Below are 21,808 nucleotides of genomic sequence, written 5' to 3'. Positions count from 1 at the left end.
AAGGAGGACAGCTGCTGGTCACCTTCCATGGGGACCCCAGGTACTCACAGCAGTAGACTGAGACTCATCCTTTCTTCCTGGCCGTGTTCCACTGCCTAGGTTGGGCCAGCCTTTCTGCCCCAGTGGGGTCCTGTTTGTCCTACGTATTGTTGTGGTTTGGTTGGCATTTGCCAGTCAGCTCACAACTCCTGACTCCTCTTTCTCTCAGACTGGCCTTCGATAGCTGGAGGCTCAGTTTCCTGGTGTCCCATGACCTCCCTTCAAGTTTATCATGTCCCTTAGAACCCAGCCTTCTCTGCTGATGGTATTTTAGGACTTATGGCCACAACTGGCACACACATTCATCCAATACATACATACATATATACATACCTGGATATAGTAAAAGGACAGTTTACATCACATAAGGAGGAGGCACACAGGATAGGGGGCCTACACAAATGGAACCTAGAACATGGAATATGGGTGTGATTACCTCAAGTTCGTGGTGACTCTGGGTGCTTGTTTCTTTCTGTGTTTCATACAACACACATGCTCCTGAGTCATGCTCAGATCCCTCTGGCTCTGCCCTCCTCCCAGGCTCTCCTTCCCGTGGCAGTCCTTGGGCAGGAAGGATGATGTTGCTCATTGCTGGAGTCCTGTCCATCCTGGCTCTGTGGAAGACCCAGTGGCCCAGATCAGCCCTCAGAAAGGACAGTGTCCGTAAGGTAGTCTGATGCGGTATTCCCAATGTGTCTTCGTTCCATCGGTTCATCCTGAGAGGCCCTACTCTCTCACTCTCATTCCTAATAAACCAGGAAACCATTTCCTAAGACTCATGGGTAATAGCGAGGACAGCTGACTCTGACCTCAGACCCTTCTCCTGGAGTTCTCTAGCCTGGGTCTCCTGGGAACTCCTCCTCTTTGCGGGGCTATGGCTGCCTCCCTAGGGACAGAACCTGAAGTGAGGAGACACTGTCCACTGGGGTACCGACCGGAGCTGAGAGGAATCTGTGACTGGCTAGAAACACAGAGCTCTCTAGCAATGGGTACCTTCATCGCCACCCTCCACCTGCCAAGGGCCATTTTCTCATCTTGAAGTGTCATGAGATGTACTGAGTTCCTGTGAGAAATAGTGCTGAAGTCCCGATCCCTAGGACCTGGCGATGCTCTTCTTTTGGAAACAGTCACCACAGATGCGACAGATTGCAGCGAGGCCGTCTGTATCAGTGTGGTCATCCAGGATGTATGACATCATTGTAAGGACACAGACAGGCACAGGAGACCATGGCCGCATGGCTCCAGAGGCAGGGACTGAAGTGTTACAGCCACAAGCCAAGGAGAAGCAGGCAGGACCCTCCCCGTCACTTTCAGAAAGATCATGGTCCAATCAGCACCTTGCCCTTGGCTTTCCAGACTCCGTAACTGTGGGAATCTGCTCAAACCACTAAGGTTCTTTGGGCAGTCCCAGAAATTTATACCTCATTATATCATCATGCAATGAAGCTAAAAAATGAACCTACCCCTCACCCGGAGGAACTTCAGGGGCTGTTCCCATGCACAGCCTAAGCCCTGGTGGTACCAAGGGGGAACTTCTGGGACTGTGCTAAAACATCTCTGGCCACTTACTCCTGGGTCCCTGGGCTGGCTTTACGTAGACAAGAAACCTTCCCATAGACACGGAACACACTTTCACAAGACACCGAGCCTGTCCTCCCCCATTCCCTCTTTCCTCTCCCCCTCCCACGCTCGCTCTCTCAAATATCCCTGACTCTTTAAAGCAATGAGAAAACACAGACCTTTCTGATTGCAAATGTTTTTAAATGCCTGCGTATTAATGACTGGTTGGGTATGCGTGCTGGCGAGTGGAGGGTTATCCTTCTTGTCTTAAATGAGAAAAAGTCATAGGAAAAATGGGCTTTGTGTTGTCAAACATTACTCTGAGCAGACGCCCTCTGAGCGCCCGGCTCTGGGGGCTTCCTGAAGCCAATTGCATTTTTCCTGGAGTGTGTTTAACGTCAGCACCCTGAGGAGCTTGGCTGAGAAGAGCCCCGAAGGCCAAATATTTACACAGCCAACCCTCGAGCCCCATGGAAATGACCTCAGGAACATTGTTTTTAATTCATGAGACGTGGAGAGGAACGGGAGGCACGGCCTTTTCAACACTTGTTTCTGGACCACGGACGCTCGGGGATGGGTTTCTGGGTAGGGATACCACGACCCTTTTCTGGATATACCTCCTTCCTGCATCCTTATTTAAGTTGCAGAGTTCATTTCTCCCGTAAAATACAGTGGAAACAAGGGCGCAGACAGGGTGTTCTGGGGAGGCAGCAGCTCTCCAGGTGAAGGTCTCAGCAGAGTGCCGCACTGCTGGACCCAGGGCATCTGGGTGGAGAAGCTTCCAGAAAAACAGCAATCCAACCAGAAGGCATTACTAATAATCTTCCTTTCCCCTCCCTCCCTCCCTTCTTTTCTACTCTCCTTTTGCCGCGCACCTAACCCCCGTGTCTGCGCTCTGTGCGCTGGCGCCCAGTTACCGAGCTTCGGGCAAGGGGGCTGGAGGTTAAAATACACAAACACACACAGACAGAGAGACAGCGACACGGGTCATCCTTGAATTCCCCAAGAATGCCCCCTTTATTGTGTTCAGGGGCAGATTATATAGAGATAGCCACATCCCAGCCAAACCCACCAGAAACCACTCTCCTGCCATCAGGAACTCCTGAAGGTCTCGTGCTCAGAGCAGCTGTAGGCACTCAGATCAGGGGATTACAAGAAATTCAGGATCTGGGGTCTCACTGCTCCCAACATCCTTTTCTTTCCTTTTTTTTTTTTTTTTTTTTTTTTTGAGGCAAAGTCTCATATAGCCAATCAAGGAAGACCTTGAACATCAGGTCCTCCCAAAATTACAGGTGCGAACCCCCACAGGTAGTTTGTGCAGTGTTGGGGTTAGAACCCAGGGTTCATGTGTGCTCCACAAGCACCCTTCCGGTGCTGCTGCTTCCCAGATCCTGGTGCTGCTTCCCTCTCAAACTTGGGGACTGCCCAGCTAAAGAGTGCGTTTGTTCAGAACCGTCCTTAACTGCCACCACCCCCCTACCCTCTCCACTGTCCTTCTGCAGCCACAACCTCCTCTGATAGCAACAGGAACACTTGACGAACCTGGTCCCCAGAGCCTTGCCTGTTTTAGGTGAAACAAATCTTCCACACCTACTGGCCCTCAGGACACCCCTTTAGCCAACATGCCAGCTCCCTTGACCTCCCCAGGCTGCGTCTCTCTGAGGGGCAAATTCTGCACTGGTCCCTTGAGTTCTCCAATAGGCGTAGGGTCCAGTTGCCTGTAGTGAATCTTGATACACCTTCTCTTTATCTGCCCTAGAAATCCTGTACCACACCCCTCCTTCCCGTTCTGACACTTCCTGGACTTGCCCTCAGGTAAGCTACCTGCCCTGCAGGCTTATATGCAGGCTGCTTTCAGGAGGGTCCCAAAGGGTTCTATGCCACCTTGATCTACAACAAACCTTTCTCCCCCGTTGTCATGACTCCCCCCGCGATGATGGACTATGACACCCACTTTGGAATGGTAAACAATAAACCTTCTTTTTCTCCTCCAAGTTTTTTTTTTGGCCACAGGAGTTTATTACAGCAAAAGAGAAGTGACTAATACAGAAATCGATGCTGAGACACAGGGCTGCCGTTGGTAAACCTGACCACGTGGCCTGTCTGCCCTTTGACTATTTTGTGGAAAGCTTTGAAACTATGGGCCAGGAAAGTGTCGGTGTTGTGAGCAGAGCACTATATGCTGCCATGAGGAGCTTGCCATCCTGTGCACACTTGAAAGTCAGAGACAGTGAAAGACACACGGGCAAAAAGCTTCCACTTCCCAAGGTTTCAGAGGGAAGCAAGGACACTCCCGGGACATGGGCTAAAGACTGTGTGATAAATAGGATAAAACTCTGACTATGTTATGAGTGTGTCTTGAAAATGTGTGACGCTGGATTAAAATGTAGTGGACTAATTTCTTTGGTGGAAGAAACTTCAAGAAGGCACACTGCTGAGTCGTGGCACAGTTATTACTGATTAATCGCTCTTATACTATTTTACAATTTAAAAGGGTAATAAGTGGGCAATAAAATGTTCTTAATGCCCGGTGTGGAGAGGAAAAGAGCTTTAGGCAGCTTCATGTTACAGCCAAGACAGGACCTGAAAGCCTGTCACTGGGACAGGCCACATCCAATCAGGTGACAGTAAAGGGAAACTCTTCCTGCCTGACACCTGGGACACCTTGGAATGTCAACTCTTTTCCTGTCCTCGGACTTAAACTGAAAGCCAGGCTCTCCCCGTCAGTCTTAATGCAAGAACCACACCCCCAACTCTTTTGAGTTTTGTTCTTTTGATTCAACCTGGAACCAAACCATGGGCTTCACTGGGCCCTAAATATGTAGGCATATGATAAAGATCTGGGGGTTTACATCACTTCATAGACACATGAACCACACCCCGCCCCATCTCTACCATTGTGTATAAGAACACACACACACACACACACACACACACACACACACACACACGGATTGCTATATACACATGTATGTAAAGTTAGAATGGACGTTGGTTTGGTTTCTCTGAAGTATTCTCACTGAAGCAGGTTGTAGGGCTGAGAATGTGTCAGGCGTCTGCTGCTGTGAAGAAGTTCCTACCCCGCACAGCTCAGGGTGCCCTCTGGTTGGTGCTGCGCACTAGTTCACAGGCTCCAGTCTGTCATGGCAGGGCAGGCATGGTGGAGCAAATTAGCTCCCATCGTGATGACAAGGGGAGGGAGAGGAAGGGAGAAAGAGAGAGAGAGAGATCATGTTAGAGGGCTTTCTGTGTTTTCTTTCTTTATTCCCTCTGTCCCCCTAACCCATGGGATAGTGCCAATCAGGGTAGGACACCCCTAACCCTTTCTGGAAATTTTCTCAAAGACACCCTTAGGTGCTTTTCTATGTGCCAGATTGGCAGTCAGTAGCAACCACTACAGTGTGGCTCTGGTGGAATGGGAGTTTTTAAAACTGAATTGATCCTGTGGTTTCTGGAAGGTTCTTTAATAGGATTCATCTAAAGACATAAACTACTGCTCGCAATAGTCAATGAAGCCCTTGCTATAGTCAATTCTGACATCATGATTGGGGACATCTCAAGCTACGGAACAGTAAGAAGTTAAGTGCCTGCTGCCTGAAGCACCTGGCTGTGGAATTTGGGGATGGCACAAACAAATGCTTGTGGATCTCGGTACAATGAAGTGTTGTTGGAATTCATTCAGCCAATAGCCTTTTAGATACCAGCCCATTAGGGTGCGGTCAGATGTAGCACTGACCTCAGGGAAGTGCAGCGATCCTATAATAAATATCTAAAAGTCTGAGTTGTCTTTGAGACCAGATCATAGCAAGAGGACGGGAAATTTTGAGGTGTATGTGAGAAAAGTCTGGATTGCAAGGAAGAAACTTTGAAAGGAACGCGACTTAAAGGTGCTTCTGTGGCCATCTTGGACGGTGGTACGGACAGTGCATTAGAACTGGAAACAGCTAATCTTTGCTGAAAATGGCCAAGAGCCTGGCTAAATCATATCGTAGTGTCTGGCGGGAAACAATGAAATAAAGCAATTAAATCTTTTCCTTTGTAAGAACTGCCATAGTCGTGGTGTCTTGACTTCACAGCAATAAAACCCTAAATGAGACAAAGACAAAGTAGATGCATCCTATCCTCCCTTAAGTTGCTTCTGCCAGGTATTTCGTTGCAGCATGAGCAATCAGGTAATACAGCATCCCAGAGAGTAGGCGAGCGACCACCGCGAGGCAGACGTATGACATCCACAGCTTCCCTCAGACCTCAGGGTGTGAAGAGAAACAGGGAGACTGCAGTCCCAGCAGGCTGATAAACAAAATCTTTGGCCACTCCAAGGCAGAGATGGACGAAGAAATGTCCACTGATATGCAGATGAAGCACACGTGGGGGTCAGAGGGAAGCATGACGGCAGACATGGTGCTGGAGAGGTATCTGCGAGTCTGGCATCTGGATCTGCAGGCAGCAGAAAGTGAATGCTCCTCTAGGCCTGGCATGAGCCGTCTGTGACCTCAGACCCCGCCCCCAGTGACACACCTCCTCCAACAAGGCCACACCTACTCTGACAAGGACACGTCTAATAGTGTCACACCCTATGGGCCTATGGGGCCATTTTTATTCAAACCACCACATTCTACTCTTTGACCCCCATAGGCTTGTAGCCATATCATAATGCAAAATGCATTTAGTCTAATTTCCAAAGTGCCCGTAGTCTAACACAATATCAACACTGTTTAAAAGTCCCAAGTTCAAAATTTCTTCTGAGATTCTTGCAATCTCTTAACTCTAACGACCTACAAAATCAAAATAAAAAAAAAAAACAGATCACATACTTCCAACATATAATGGCACAGGATGTACATTATCATTCTAAAATGTAGGGAAGGGAGCATAGTGAGGAAATACTGGACCAAAGCAAGACTGAAAACCAGCTGGGCAAACTCCAAACTCTGCATCTCCACATCTGATGTCAAAGTGCTCTTCAGATCTCCAACTCCATTCGGCTTTGCTGACTGAAACACATCTCTTTCTCTTGAGTGGGTTCCACTCCCTGGTAGCAGCTCTGCTCAGCAGGTATCCCATGGCTCTGGCATCTCCAAAATCTTGGGGTCTCCAAGGCAATCCAGGCTTCACTTTCACAGCTTCACACAATGGCCTCTCTACTAGGCCACCATTCAGGGACACTCTTGACACATGCCTGGCCTCAGCAGCTTTCCTTAGTTATAGAAGGACATTCCATATCACTTTTCTTTGATCTTTGATGATAAAGTCAGAACCATGTGGCCAAAGCTGCTAACTTCTGCTGCTTGCTGGGGCTGGAACGTGGCCCAACATCTTCACCAACTCTCTGTTTTCCCTGGTTTCCTTCACTGCCTAAGCTTGGTTGTCCTGGAACTCACTCTGTAGACCAGGCTGGCCTCAAACTCAGAGATCTGCCAGCCTCTGTCTCAGGAGTGCTGGGATTAAAGGCGTATACCACACCTGGCTCTAAGCATTTCCTTTTCACAGGCTGGAAGCTCAGCTTGTGGGATCTTGCCTGAGGTCACTAATCCCTTTATTCCTTTTAACACCAGGTTTTTCTTTAATCTGTTTATCTCCTTGAATTTGGGATTTAGCCTCACTCCCCTTCCTGGTACCCCTTTTTCCTTGAACTCTACATTTTTCATTTTCCTCGCTCAGCTCCCCCCTTTTCATTGTAGATCTTCATAAGAGTGAACACTAATAGCCACATGACAGAATCAACACCACACTGTTTTGACATTTCCCCTGCCAATGGAATTAATCCAAAACTCTTCAATTTAACCCCAGGAAGATTTTTTAGACAAGGGTAGCCACATTCTTCACCAAAATATGACAAGAATAGTTTCCAGTCCACAAACTAACATTTTTCTCGGAAATCTCTTGAGCCAGGCCCACACAGCTCAAATCACCCCCAGCACCACGTCCTCCATGCTCCTATTAGGCTGGTCCATTAAGTCCCCTCGTCCACATTCCTCCAAACAAAAGCATGACCAGGCCTGTCACAGCAATATCCCAGTCCCTGGTACCAACTTCTGTCTTAGTTGGTTTCTATTGCTGTGAAGAGACACCATGACCCCAGTAACTTTTAAAAAGGAAAACATTTAATTGGGCCTGGCTTACAGTTCAGAGGGTTAGTCCATTATCTTCATGGCAGAAAGTGTGGCTGCACACAGGTTGTCACGGTGCTGGAGAAAGAGCTGAATGTTCTACATCCAGACTGTCAGGTGATACGATGTGAGCTGTCAGCCCTAGGCCTGGCTGGGGTATTCTGAGACTTCAAAGCCCATCCCCAAGTGACACATACTTCCTCCAACAAGGTCCCATCTCTTAATAGTGCCACTTACTATGGGCCTATGGGGGCTATTTTTATTCAAACCACCACAGCCTTGCTCAAAGTTTGAGGGAATTGCAGTCCATCATTGTGGAGAAGGCATGGCAGCAGGGGTTTAGGCAGCAGCTAACCTTCAGTCTGCCGTCAGGAAACAGAGACAGTCAACTGCTGGTGCTCACTCCCTTCCTTCTTATCAGTTCAGGACCTCAGCCCATGAGATGGCATCATCACATTTAGGGTGCGTCTTCCCACCTCAATTACCCCAATCTAAAACACTCTCTCACAGTTGTGTCCAGAAGTTTGTCTCCTCAGTCTTGTTGAGTTGACCATCAGTACTAACCATGCACACACAACCACAACCAATGTCCACCCACAGAAACATGTGTGGGCAAGTACACACACACACAGATGTATACATGTGCACATGCACACACATGCACGCATAAACAATAAAATAAAAGAAGTGTCCTATAAAGACCGTGTGTGGGAAATTGGTCCTCAATCAGCAGGCCAACAGATGGGAGCACAAGACCTGTGTCATGTGAGCAGGGCGCTCTTGCAAAAGCCCAAGATGGCACTAAGGGGGAAGAAACGCTGTGAGTCACTGGTGCTGAAGGCTGGTGTGTAAATCCTGCTGTGTTCATACACACACGGTACCTGCTTCTCTGAGTCCCTCTCTGCAGCTCACCTCCTCAGGAGATAAGGGGGTGACTCTGGGGATCCCACCTGCAGCTTTGTGCTGAATAGAGTTTTATATTAACTCGATACAAGCTGAAATCATCCAAGAGGAGAGAACCTTGGTGGAGAAAATGCCTCCTTAAGATCAGGCTGTAGGCAAGCCAGTAAGATATTTTCTTAATTAGTGATTGATGGTGGAGGGCCTAGCTCATTGTGGGTGGAGCCATCCCTGGGCTGGTGGTCCTGGTTCTAAAGAAAGCAGGCTGAGCAAGCCACGGGGAGAAGACTAGTAAGCAGTACCTTCCACGGAACTTTGCTTTAGCTCCTGCTCCAGGTTCCTTGTCCTGCTTGAGTTCCTGTCCTGACTTCCTTCCAAGAGCACAGCAGCGATGTGGAGGCATAAGCCAAGTTAACCCTTTCCTCCCCAACTTGCTTTCATCACAGCAATAGTGACCCTAACTAAGACCAGTTTCAGCATCACTTCCTGGGGAACTCCTTCCTGATTGCTAGCCCCGGGCAGCCTGGAGCTTCCTGGGTGTTTTGTAGAGCTGATGTCCCCAAACCAGGCTGGGTATCTCTAAGGGCCATGCCTCAGTTCATCTCAGAGAGTCCTGGTTTTAGAAGAGAGCCCATGTTAAAAGAGCCTGAGCCTGTTGAGAGCTGCAGATGCCTCTTGGGAGCCAAACCAGCAGAGTCATAACGGAGGCTTGTGGGGCTGAACCCTTGACGGGGCGGCAGCAGCCACTCCCAGTTGACAAACTCCAGTCGCCTGTGAAGAGGGAGTCTTGGTTGAGAAGTTGCTCTAGGAGACTGGCCTGTGGGCTTGTCTGTGGAGCATGTTCTTAACTGCTTATTGGTGCAGGAAGGCCCAGTCCACTGTGGGCAGTTTCTTCCCTAGGCAAGTGGGCCTAGGCTGCATAACAGAAATAGATAAGCAAGCCAGATGTGGCAAGCCGGTAAGCTGCATCCCTCCATGGTCTCTACTTCAGTTCCTTGGATTCCCCTTGAGGATGTAACTTGTAAGCCAAATAAACCCTTTCTGCTCCCAAGTGGGTTTGGAGAACAGCGTTTTATGAAAGCAACAGAAAGTAAACTGGAGCAACAATTCTTGAGCCGGGAAGTTGCACTAGCTGTACCCTGACCTGCCTGTCCCTGGCTGTGCGACACCCCTGCACTGGTGTCAGCCTCCCCCTCCCATGTATGAGAGGAGAGGACACCCTGGAAGTGCAAAGCACCCAAGGATGTCTTTGGAACCCCAGCCATCTTCTAGGTGTTGTGTGTCTGTCTAGGAGGTAGTGAGGAGCTAGCAAATGGACTTTCTTCGGCCATCCAAGCGGCAAATGTTGACACACTCAGAACAAGTGTTTAAGGCCTGCACTGAGAGCTAACTTCTCAGAGAGTACAGGGAATGAGTCCTGATCAGGGTGAGGACAGGGCAGGTACCAGGCTGTAGGTGATGCCTCAGAGGGGACGGTTACATCAGACTCTCAAGGGAGTGAGGTACGGAGGGGTAGTCCCTGGCATCAGAGCTGGTTTTGACACCCTGTCTATGACCACCACTGGTCTTTGACTGCATACATATGCATCTTGCCAGCATCATACGGTACTGACTACGGTGGGACGTGGCGAGATCTACCCATCGGTCTCTTCCACACTGGTCATCCACTTTACACACAGTGATAAAATGACAGTGGCTAGTCGCATCAGGAATGATGTGTCTGTGGGGATTCTAGGTTCCAGGCTGTACTGGGATGCCCTCAACAGCACATCTCAAGGAAGCAGCCACAGCATGGCCGCAGCATGGTCACAGCATAGCCATGTGGAATATTGCCATGGGAGTTGAATTTCAAGACTTCTCTGGGAATTTAGTGTATAGAAAATGCACACAGCAAGTGCCACATAAGTGTTCGCTGTCCTTGCAGGAATTGTCACCTAGCTGCACTTGGTCTGAGATGTGGGACAGGCTGGACCCCCGTCTTAGTCAGGGTTTCTATTGCTGTGAAGAGACACCAATGCTACAGCTACACTTACAACAGAAAACATTTAATCTGGGGCAATTTATAGCTTCAAAGGTTTAATCTATGACATCAGAGTGGGACGTAGTGACATGCAGACAGACCTGGTGCTGGAGAAGGAGCTGGGAGTTTATACATCTCCATCTGCAGGCAACAGGAAGTGGTCTGAGATACTGGGCGTGGCTTGAGCATATATGAGACCTCAAAGCCCGCCCCCACAGTGACACACTTCCTCTAACAAGACCACACCTAGTACAACAAAGATATACCTCCTAATAGTGCCACTCTCTATGAGCCTATGGGGGACAATTACACTCAAACTGTGACAACTCCCCTTCCTTCATGCTCCCACCTGGGCTGGCCCCCATTTTTCACCAGGCTGGGGACCAGGTCTTAGGGCCACCTGCCCACATGAGCAGAAGGCTGCCTTGACCCGCTTTGCTCCTGGGGAATGATCTTACCTTCAGACTTTCCTGCGGAGGGGGGCGGGCAATCCAGGCCAGCCAGTGGCTCTCCAGTTCACTGCCTATATCCAGCCCTAAGCTAAGCCTGTTGGGTAGCCACTTAGTCCATACCATCCCCTGGACTTCAAAGAGGCATTACCTATCCGTAGTGACCAGCTGAGCCAGTGTGCTGGCTTAACGCCTATGACAACAGACCCCTGGCTGTCCGAGTGACCTCAGGATGTCAGCCAAACCTGGTAGAGTGTCACCAATGCATGGGCTGACTGGTGAGGTTTTGGAACTGTCCCCTCTCTCTCATGTGCTTCCCCCAAAGCCCCTCCCCCCCACCGGTGGCCCCTTCCGCCTGTGGCCAGCAACTGGTGGTTGTGTTTAAGTGAGTAATTTGGTCCCCGTTTAAGGAGAGGAAGTAATAATAGTGGCCGTAATTGTCCAAATTACTGCTGCCCCTCGGAGTTTGACATTTGCCTAATGACAGCAGACGGAAACCTGACCTGAGGCCCAGGGCGGGTGGGCAGTGATGACTCCTGGGAGTGTCCCCAAAGCCAGCCAAGCCTCTGCTGGTCATAGCCCTGGAAAGATGAGCCACTCGGCCCAGACACTTACAAACCAGAGCCCAGAGAGGGCGTCACTGCCCATTGCATTAAGGGTGGCTGGAGATAAGCCCACTTCTACTCTTTGGTAAGCTTTCTGTCTGAACCAGACAGAGTACTCTCCATTCAAAATCCAAGAATAGATCCTAACGCTTCAGGTTTGGTTCTGCTGCCTGCTGACGATGGCTGGTACGTGACATCAAGGTGAGATTCTTGCAGTACCGCTGGAGTCCAGGTGCGGTACCTGCTGTATTGACTCCTAGATGAAAGGTGCATGTCTGCCCTTGCACCTGTACCTGTCTGAGTGAGAAGTCCCGAACTGGCATTCCGGTGAAATGTCCACCATACTGGCATGCAGGTGAGAAACACCTGCTATGCCAGAGTCTAAGTGAGGCGTCTGCTGCATTGGTGTCTAGGTGAGAAGAACCTGCCATACTGGAGTCTAGGAGAGATGTTCCTACTGTCCTGAAGTCCAGGTAAGACACTTGCTATATTGATATCCAAAGGAGTCACCTGCCATACTATCGCACAACGAAGACACCTGCTGTACCAATATCGGGGAGGGATACTGGGCACACAACAGTATGATCAGCAGCTGCCGTGTGGCATCCGTGGGAGATACCAGCCACTCTAGCACCAGGTGAGACATGCCTGCTCTACTTGGCACCCAGGAGGTCCATGTGTGGCTCTATCATCAGCTGTCAGTGCCTCTGCCGTGATGGCATACAGGTGAATGAAGTCACCCTCCTGTCTACAGGCTCAATGTTGGGTGCTTAGAAGCCCCAGCCCATGGGACTTCTTGTATCACAACTTCTAAAAGCTAGAGAGGACATATTGGGCTATATATCATGTCTACCCACATACACCCTGGGACCCTATATGAGCCCACTGCCACTACTATCATCAAAGATGTCTCACCAACGACTTCCCCAGAGGGCCTGAGATGACACTGTCTGGTCATGCTGGCTGTGAGCACACCTCCTCCCACTCCAGCACAGGGAGCAGAGAGGCTGGTGTGTGTGTGTATGTGTGTGTGGCGGGGAGGGGAGGGGTATTCTACAGGCCCAACAGGCCCCTTGGGTGATCCTAGAAGCACCTCCCATCTGCCTCCAAGCTCAGGCAGGGGATTTCTTGGGTCCAGGAGAAGGCCAAGAGCAGCAGAGTCTAAGGGGGATCAGGGCCATAAAGGGTGGTCTCATGCCTGCATATTTGGGGAGTGGGGGCTGAAGCCACAGGTGTCACACGAGTCCCTGGAGGCTCAGGTTCCCTTCTAGGGAGATTCCTAATACTGAACTTGATCGAGTGGTTGAGGGCTGGGCATCAGACTCAGGTTGTTAAGACACACCAGGAGCAATGCTGCTTCTATGCCTCACGACTCGGCCAGTCTATTTTTCTCTCTTTTCTTATTTTTGTTTTATGGATGATACATGTAATTTGTGTGTGTACACGTGGAGATTGGAGGACAATTTCCTATGTTATTCTCTGGAACACTGTCGACTTTCTTTGTAACAGGGTCTTGCATTGGCTTAGAAGCCACCAGTTAGGTTAGAATGCCTGACCACTGAGCCCAGGGATCCTCCTGTCTCCGATTCTTGAGCACTGGAATTACAAGTGCTCATCACCATGCCTGGCTTTTCATGAGATCCTGGAGAAAAACTCAGGTCCTCCTGCTTGTTCAGCAAACACTTTGCAATGAAGCCCTCTCCCCAGCCCTCAGCCAGTCCCTTCCCATTTGTGCTTCTGATAACTCTGCACTCCGCAGAGGTCCTGGCCTGGCGCTAGTGTGCAGAGATGCTGACCATGTGCTGGGACGCTGAGATTCTTGTTCCAGGCCCACCCGCTCTACCCATTCAGCAGCAACTCTGAGTGCTTCCGGCTGTGGGGAAGCTGAGGGACTGTGTTGCTTCCCACAGTTGTTTCGGTATCCGCAACTCCGTTCATCCCTCATGCTTTCACGGACCTCAGGTTGTGTGTTTTCTGACCCCCATTCGTAGGTGAAGGGATGCAGGGCTGTGGAGCCCATGAGATCTGGTGGGACCTGAGACTTCAGATGGGTGTGGCTTAAAGAGCCCTGCATGCCTGTCACGTGGTTGTGGAGGCCCTAGATGTGCAGGTGGTGGACTTTGGTGAGCAGGAGTCATTGCCCAATCCGGATGAGCGCCTCAGGTGGGCATCGTGGCCAGACGCCCATGCTTTGTAGAAACACTCTACAGACCGGGAGAAAGGAACACGGGGGTAGGAGACAGCACTAGTGGGGTTCTGAGCCTGTCCCAAGGGCCAGTCCTGGGGAAGAGGTCCCATTGACCTCACACCATACCACAGCCTCTTGCCTTCCATAGAGGACAGGGATGGGCACCCTGAGGACAGGAGACCTTGTATCAAATAAGACTCCTCAGCCTTAGCCCACAGTTAAGAGCCCTGAGGGTCTGGCGCCGCCTGAAGTTGCACGTCTTAGAAACTGTACTAGTCCGTGGGATGCTATACTGGAGCAGAACGTCCCCAGAACGAAATCTCAGAGCACACTAGCATGTCACTGTCATCAAAGACACCCACCCGTGCCTCCAGGCTTTGTAGGGAGGAGGCACAGGCTGGCTGGGGCCGGAAGGGACTCAAAGATGTGCCCAAGGCCGCCCCAAACCCCTTTGGCCTGGAATCTTTTCAAACCTTTTAGCCACTGGTTAAAAGCTCATCCTTCCGGCCACGAGCCAGCTGGGGCCTCTGGAAGAGGAGAAAAACATCCCGCTGACCCTCAGCCACCTTTATTATACACAGAGGCCCCTCATCTCCGGCCTCTCGAGAGGACTCCCCAGACAGGCCGCTGCCTGCCCTTGACCTGTGCCGTGTAGCAGGCGGGCCTCCCCCACCCACCCAGGGTGATTCCACAGCCTGAATGCTGGGTGGGTGAAGCGCTCTTACAAGGTGTAGACGGGAGACCCCCAGAGTCAACTCTGGCTAGAAAGGCCAGCCTTAACAGCAAGCTCCAGGTTTGCTTGAGAGACATTGTCTCAATGAATAAGGTGAAAATATGATTAAGGATTATTCCCGACATTAACATCAGGCCTCATGTGCAAAAGTACAAGCACATGTAAAAATGGGCATGCACATACATGCATACTACACACACACACACACATGAAACTAACTGGGGTCAAAAGCACTAACTTCCTCTGTGAAGCAGGCATTCCGTCGTATTCCAGGAATGAACTCTGGCTGAGATCCCACCCCAGTCCTCTTTCTCCTCCTTCCTCTGGTCAGTCACACTACAGCTGAGCAGCCTCTGGGGGCCACAGGCCTCTTCCTACCTCTGCATTTGGAGAAGGGGGACCAGCAGTTCAAAGTTAGCCCAGCCCACTCCCACTCCCCTCCCCTCACACTATCACACAGCGAGTGTCCTCACCCAACACTGGGTGACACACATCTGGGCCAGGCTGATCTCTGTCAGGTCCTGCTGTAAGTCATGAACACATGTACGAGCCAAGCCAAGCCCATGTTCCAAGCTTCCAGAGCCGACGTTCTGATGAGGAATGTTGAGAGGAGCCATCTGAAGAAAATGTGTTCGTTTGTGTAGAGAGAGGGGCTGTGAAGAAAATCATGTCGTGGAGTAGGGTCTATAGTTCCGCCGTCAGGTGGTTCTGGAGGTGGTATGGGTCCAAGACATGTGGAATGTATTAGATCTTGGGTTCAGATAGTGCAGGGGTGGGGGACAGCCATGATCCCCATCAGGGCACAGGACCAGCAGTTTTGGGGCCCTGCTCATTATTCCACTCATGGGCACAAAGGAGCGGCTGGAGTTCCAGACAGCACATGGGCACAGAACGGCAATTCTTGGGAGGATGCGCCTCTTTCTGGTTTCCACGTGACCTCTCCCACTGTCCTCGACTGAAAAGTGAGAAAGAGGGGAGAACAGGGACTAGAAGTGGGGTGAAGGGAACATGCGCCCAATGGGGACTTCTCAGGACCTGCAGTTTGCACCTGGGGGCTCTTCCAGGCAATTCCCAAATGCATTCGACTCTTCTCTCCCAAGGTACCTTTCAGGACTGAATTGTGGGGATCTCTTGGTCCCCTGGGTAGATGAGCTGAAGGTAAGGGGGAGCCCACAGGTAGAGGGTGGTTGTTGGCAGGGTGGGAGGGATGCAGGACTCCTGGGGCCAGAACCAAGAGGAGGCTGGGCAGAGGAGTCCTCCAGATGTTTCAATACTTGTAATTGTGATAGGAGAAGAAATCAACTCTTGATTATGTGTTGTCTTGAGAACTCGTGGATCAGGTGGGGTCACGTGAGATCTGTTTGCTTATGAGGTGGAATGGGGTGGACGCAAGAGCCAGCCGGTTTTCCAGGGCAGAATCTAAACCTCCCTCCCCATTTTCCTTCCCTGGCTGCGTCCTGCCTTTGCGCTGTTGCTCGAGCCCCAACTTCTCAGTGCTGCCTCAGGGCCTTTGCACCCACTCTTCCCTAGAACATTTTCCGCCAGACCCCAGTCCGCAAAGCTACTTCTCCTCCATCTCCAAAACCCTCTTTTGCAGGCTCCCAATCCGTCCCAGTCTTCTCCACCAGGGACCTCCCTTCCCAGCATGGACTTCCTCTGACCTCCACGAACTAGGACCGCTTGTGTTCTCTGCCTTCACACAGGGCCTGGCTTAGGGTAGATGCCCAAGAATTCATTCATTCTTTGATTATAATTCTTTATTCCATTCCATTATGTGTATGTGCGTGCGCGCACGTGCGTGTACATGCATGTGCGTGTGTGCATATTCGTATGCATGGTGTGTGTGGAGGTCAGGGATCACTTCTATCACACACAAGGCCCAGGGATGGAACCTATGGTCATCAGGCTTGGAGGCAAGCCCCTCCACTCACTAAGCCATCTTGCCAGCCCCCATTTATTCTTCGTCTGTTCATTGAAAGACTGATGCTTAGTTAGTGGCAGGGGAGGTGGGATCCTTAGCATCCTCTAGGAAGCTCCCTTTGCCAAGGAGACAATCACAGATGCAGTAAAAGCTAGCAAGCCTGGAGGGAGGAAGCATGGAGGCTTCCGTGACTGGATGCTGGTGTGGATGAGCAGGGCAGCTCGACATAGGCACAGGCAGGTAGAGTTTGAGTGCCTGTTCGGAATTCCGTCCCCAGCTCCGGTGGAAAGGAGGGTGTTCTGGCCGGTTGTATTTTTTATCCCTTTTCCCTGAGAGCAGAAACACCCCTGGTGGTCCCTGGCCCGGCTCCCTGTGCTGGGAGGGGTGTCCCTAGAATCAGGTGCACAGGGTGAGCCCTTGCCTCCCCAGCCTTCCCCTCTCTAAGCCCAGTGTTTACAGGAGCGGCCCACAAATCACCAGTCTGTGCTAATGGACCCTGCCCGTGGGCCTCTGACAGCCCAGGAGGCTTTTAAGAAAGGCCTTTGACTCCAGTGACCGGCAGTGATTGTGGGTGCGCTCTGTTCTCCACCCCCCTGCCTCAGCACAGACACAAAGGAGGCTTGGAGGACAGGCACAGGGCTGGAAGATGCTTCCTGCTTGCTTGGGCATTTTCAGGCAGGGTGAGACCCATCCACACCAGCTTCCCTGCCATCTCTGCAGTCTGGAGGGAACACTGAGGCCTAGGCCTCTGCCTGCCACTCAGGGAAGGCAAAGCTGCAACACGGGACAGCTCAGCTTGGCCTGCCAGTCAAGCGGCACAGGTGTGCACCCCACCTGGGAATGCCTGGTGCCTGTGGGCCTCCTCTTCTACTCCTTCACAGGGCTTAAGCAAGAGGAAGGCCAAGGCAGCAGAGGCTCACCATGTACACAAGGACCTGTGTTGTGGCTTAGCCCAGCATGGCTTCAGACAAAGGCCATGGAAACCAGGACAGGTGATTTTCACTACAGAGTGGGAAGGGCTACTGAGAGGACCAGGGTGGCAGGTCCATGTGTACATGGTGTAAAAGAAGTTACCACGTGACCCACACAAGCAAGGCCATACTCCCATTACCCACCCCCCCATTACCTTAGTAATCCATTTGAGGGCTGAAGATGGGGCCTTTGTTCCTCCAACCCTGGGCTGTCACCTGGTAAAATAATGCTGGTAAAAGGGGTTTATCACTTTCAGCCTTTTGAGTAATTTCTTTTAAAAAATGGTTACTTCTTTTATCTTATATATGTATATATTATATGTATATATAACATATCTAGAGAAAAAAATACATATGTTACATGTGCCAGGAGTAATCTCAAATGCCCTAAGTAGCCAATAATAACCTTAAATTTCTGATTCTCCTGCCTCTACCTCCCTACTGCTGGGATTACAGGTGTGTGCCACCATGCTGATCTGTTTTTATTTTTATTTTTTTTGTGACAGGGTGCAATAGAATTATTTGCCAACTTGATGAGATTTAGAAGCAACTGGGAGAGAACCCTCGGGGGGATTGATTATCTTGATTCTATTCATTGATGTGGGGAGATCCATGTTCATTCATACTTATTGTGGGTGGGGCCTTCCCTTGGGTAGGTGTCCTGGACTGTGTAGCATGGAGAAAGTGGGCTGAGCATACATGCATCCCTCAGTGCTTCCTGACTGTGGATACCACGTGACCAGCTGCTCCTGGCTCCTGTCACCCTGACTTCCTCCTGTGGTAAACCGTACTTTGAAATGTGAGCTGAGATTAAACCCCTCCTCCCTTAAGTAGCTTTTTAAAGCGTTCTTCCTTTTTTATTTTTCTGTGCGTGGGTGTTTTGCTTCTGTGTATACTTATAAACCATGTTCATGTGGTGTGGGCCAGAAGAGGGTATCAGATACCCAAGGACTGGAGTTACAGATGGCTGTGAGCCACCATGTAGGTGCTGGGAATCGAACTCTGGTCCTCTGGCAAAACAGCCAGTGCTCTTAACTGCTGAGTCATTGTTCCAGTCCCTTGAAATTGTTTTTGTCAGTGTATTTGATCATAGAAACAGGAAAAGAAACTGAGATGTATGTCTCACTATGCAGCTTAGGCTAGCCTGGAATGAAGCAATCCTCCTGCCTCAGACTCATAAGTGCTGGGATTACAGATGTGAGTCACCATCCTAGCTTCCACATTGTCCTTAAACCATTCATCTGGACATGGGCTGTTTTTATTCTTGTAAACAATGCCACTATGAACCTGCGGGTTTTTGGATAAAGGTGTGCTTTCTAGTCTCTTGAGCACAGACCTGGGGCGGCCTCCTTTGTTGGATGGTAAGTCCCTGGTTAACATTTGGAGGAATTGCCAAGATATTTGCCACTGTGTCTGTACTGGTCAGACATTTCAATAATGGAATGTATCCCAATAATGAAATGTATTCCCATTCCCAACAAAGGATACAAGAAGAGTGGCTACTTGCAAAAGCCAGAGTCCTTGGATCCCCCTGGAACTGAGGGTACAGGTGATTGTAAGCATCTTAAGTGGGGTTTGGGAATTGAACTCATGTCCTCTGTAAGAGCATCAAGAGCTCTTAACTGGTTGGCCCTCTCTCCACACAGCCCACTTCCCCTCCATCTCTCCATCTCCCCCCCCCTCTTCCCCTTCATGCTCTAGAGAAATGTCCCTTCCACTCTTTGCTGGTTTAAAAACTGGGCTCTCATCATTACTGGCAGATTTTAAGAGTTCTTTGTCTGGTCTGGGCACAAGACCTTTATCAAGTGCAGGGTTCATAAATATCTCCTCCCATTCTCTGGCTCATGTTTCTGCATTCTTGACAGCGCCCTTTGAAGCACAACAGGTTTTCATTTGGATCGGACCCGTTCGTCCATTTTTTTTCCGTTTGTTTCTTCTGCATTTTGGTAACGTATCTAAGAATCTCATCAGATACAAGACCACAGAGACTTACCCCTGGGCTCCCTGAGAGCGTGTCGGCTTCATCCCCTGTCTTGCATCTTTGATCCACTTCAAGTTAAGCTTGCACGCAGTGGGTTTGTATATTATTCTTGAGAATAAGTGCGTGGGTTGCAGCTGAATACCTTAAACTGCTGCGTTGTAAGAGAGAGTAGAGAGAGCCTTGGGGCCTGGCTTCGGCCACTCTGTGACTTTGTCTCACCACAAGGAACCCCTGTCTGCCCATCTTCAGGCTCCCTCTTCTGGACCTGATAGTTAGGGACCGCGCTTCTCAGGTAGGGAAACTGTAGTTGGTAACCAGGAGACACCAGAGGCACAGAGTGAACTATGCCCATGCTCTTTCCTCTTTCCTCCCCCATACCTCTGCAAACAAGCTGGTCTGATAGGGGTGCCCCAGCCGCGTGTCTGTCCTGTCTTACTGACAGCGTGGCTGGCTGTGCTGTTTGCCGCTTGTTGAAACTAGAAACAGCACATCCCATACTTTCTCAGTCATTGACCTCATCCATGGAGAGGAAAGACAGAGCGAGGGAGGAGCATCATTTACTTCCTCAAAGAAGCAGCTTGGGCCTCTGTCACCTGAGTGCGGCGGGTTGTTGTGACACCTGGCCCATTATACTGTCTGCCATCTACTAGAGAGAGCCCAGAGTCTGGCGTCTGGGACTGTTGGTACAGGAAGCAGAGCAGAGAGGTGAGGCTCGAGGCATTGGTTCAAGCTGTTTTTCTCCTGCTCTGGCTCTGTACCCTCCTCGTCCTCAGGGTCACCGTGCCTCATCTGTCAAGCCCGAGGCTGGGACAGGACCTGCAGCAGGCCTCAGGCTAAGATGCTAAGTGCTGCCCCAGTTAAGGTGGCCACACAATCTCCAAGCCTGTCAGAGACCCTGGTAGCCCAGTGAGTGATGGCCCCAGGGGATTGACCAGCTGCCTGGGTGTCCCATAAACACAGCCTTAAAGTGGCTGGTGACACCCATCCATCTTGCCATTGGGCTGTGTCCTGGTGGCTTTCAAGATGGCTCTCGCTGACACAGCCTTGGCCCCTTCTGGGTGGTGCAACGGGGACAGTAATGGGGCTGTGGATAGATAGAGCCCTGTGGCGGGTGCCTAAGGTGACTAGGATAGTTGTGTGTAGGCAGATTCACAAAGCCAAGTACCCATCCTGAGTTTCACTGATTCGGCCTCTACCCATGAAGCTGAAGCCACAGTCCCTTGAGGTCTATCTCCTGACCATAAGCAGGACAGCAGCCCCTATTTGGCACACGTCTCTACTGGGAGACACACACACAGCAGAGGAGTAGGAACACAGAGATGAGAGAGGAGTGGAAGCTGTGGACAGTCAGGACTCTCAGAGTAAAGATTCAGGATGCCTATGATTCCTTATTTCTCCAGGGACCCTCCCCCACCACTAAACACAGGACACAGGCTTCCCCCACTTTCTGCATCCCCTGGGTCTGATGCCTCCTCCTCCCATCCCCTTGTTCTGCCTCCTCCTCTTCATATCTATGGAAAGAAAAGATAGAAGGAGGGAACGAGAGGGGGGGGGGAGGAGGACACGCGTCCTTTGGCTAGTTCTAGTATATCACCCCATCATATTCTTTATGGGACACACTAAAGGTTTCTGAGTGATGAATCCACTTTTCCTCTCTTCCTTGGCTTCATCTCCGATTGGACACTGGCTTATTTCTGTCCTTCACTGTGAGTTTGGTGTGCCATGGACCTTTGAAAAGTCTAAGGAGGCTCCATGAGCTCTGCTGGGATCACGAGGCTGCCATCACAGACAGTTGACAGGAAGTCAGCTCTGTGCACTGCTTGGTCTCAGATCTGGCTTGAGGCAAACTATCACTGGGCAGTAGTGACATGTCCTCAGACCTACCCTTGCTCACCTTGGTGCCACCCACGGTCACTCTGTAACCATGGCAGCACTCCCCTGGTAGCTACGGGTGGATGCAGCCTGGTCCCCTCACAGAGGCCACCTCACACCTCACAGAAACCAGAACCTCATCTGAGGAGTAGGAGACAGAGCCCTGAAGGATCAGGCCACATCTTGGAAAGAAGTCATGGGCAGTACACCTAAGAGCTTCAGCCTGGTGCACCACAAACAGTCTTCTGTCAGTGAGAATGGAGCATCTGAACACCCTCCCTTTGCCGCCCATCACATGCATGTCTTTTTTTTTTAATATTCATTTATTATGTATACAATATTCTGTCTGTGTGTATGCCTGCAGGCCAGAAGAGGGCACCAGACCCCATTACAAATGGCTGTGAGCCACCATGTGGTTGCTGGGAATTGAACTCAGGACCTTTGGAAGAGCAGGCAATG

This window comes from Chionomys nivalis, chromosome 13 (genome assembly GCF_950005125.1).
Source record: "Chionomys nivalis chromosome 13, mChiNiv1.1, whole genome shotgun sequence".
Classification (NCBI taxonomy): domain Eukaryota; kingdom Metazoa; phylum Chordata; class Mammalia; order Rodentia; family Cricetidae; genus Chionomys; species Chionomys nivalis.
Note: the sequence above shows the minus strand (reverse complement) of the source record.